Genomic DNA, 1,740 nt, shown 5'->3' with positions numbered 1-1,740 from the left:
TTAAAAGCAATTAACAGCTCAGCAGTATGGTTAACCTTAATGTTGTTACCATATGCTAAAGCAAATTTAACAATGCATGGGCTAAGGTGGTTAAGCCGGCGCAATGCATGTGCTGTGTTTGCATACCAACATCTTCATTGTAGCATATTGAAACACGGAGCATATAATTGATATTAAGTTTTTATTCGTTGGAGTTTTTCAAACATATGTCTATTAACGTATCAATTCTCGTCGTTTTTACAATGTATACTAACGTATGATTAAGCACAGACGTTCAAGATAAGCTACTAATACACATACCAAGTTTCTTTTCATTAATGTCAGTGCTTGTAGTGCCGTTTATTCTTCGTATTTTCGAGATTTTTCGAGAGTTATGTGCATTTTTATACTATTTGTAGTAGGTGCTCTTTATATGTGTCGTCCTGTTGATACGTTAGAGTGTGTGAATTGTACATTGAGTTCGCCTGATATTCGATATTGTTGCACATAATCAATCCGACTGATCAAGTAACCTGCATTTCCACTTCAGGGAAACATTCGAACTCACCTGTCAACTTTTATTCAGATTGCTTGAACAGCGCTGGCAAATGAGGCAAACTGTTGATTGTATTCATTGCTACAAGTGATAAATGTTTAAGACATTGCATGAAAACTATTACAGGTGGTTCAAGAATAGCAGCTAAAAAAGCTAGAAATATCAGTAAATATTTCTCCATGACAGTAGTCACAAAAAAGGGCCAAAATGGATCTTGTTGAGCCATTGAAGTATATTTTACTTTAGATAAATGATAAGAAAGATGATTTAAATTGAATGCTGTTTAATTGACATTTTATTATTGTTGAATATACAAAACTTAGACTATTTCAAAGATCTACGATTATTGTCAAGATAATCAATTTAATGGAAAGTAACCGTTGCTATATAACTCTTATTAAATTCGTTATGGTCATAAATTGTGACTTGCACTGAAAGAAGGAAATCAAACGTTTGTGAGTAATTGCTCCGAGTTAATATTAACTATTCTACGGTACAGTATACTATCATCCCTGAGCCGGAGCACACGATGAGCGTTCGCTTGTGTGTGATTTATATCCTTCGTAGTGCTTAGAGGAATCGATTCTAGTCATAAATGCGTAGCGTAGCTGGTGAAGATGCACCAGTGCTCATCTGTGGCTAGTAAAACTTAAGGGCAAAGCGTCAAGATGAGCGAAAGCCCTCCCCGTGGTAGGGTCTACGGACGATGCACACAACACATCAGAACGGCGGTTACGCTCGGGGAATGAGTGACATAAATTATCCGGCAGCCAATTTTAGAGCGACTGCGCCTTTTAGTCTGCCATATATCAAGCCATCCCGAGCTAATATCTTGCGGTTATTTACACCCTGCAGGGATTGCTGCTGCTTACCGCAGTGGGGCAACGACGACGACTACGACGTCGGTTGCCCGGAAAGCACACTGTGCGCACCAGCGTCAGCAAATTACGGAAGTGGCCGACCTCCGAGTCTCCGACCGAATGGATATTGGTAGGGAAAAGAGACGGTAAAATGAACGTATAGCTAATTGTTTTAATGTCGCTGAGACGCAAAATTTATGTACCAAATAGAGGAGAACACTTTAATAATGGTAAAAAATCGCTTATCCATCTTAACATCTTTTAGTTAGGATCACATGATTTCGGGATAATACACAAGAGAATGTGTCAACAGAGGCAAGTCAATAACTGAATCATTGTAATCAC

Source organism: Anopheles marshallii, chromosome 3 (assembly GCF_943734725.1).
Source record: "Anopheles marshallii chromosome 3, idAnoMarsDA_429_01, whole genome shotgun sequence".
NCBI classification, from domain to species: Eukaryota; Metazoa; Arthropoda; class Insecta; order Diptera; family Culicidae; genus Anopheles; species Anopheles marshallii.
Note: the sequence above shows the minus strand (reverse complement) of the source record.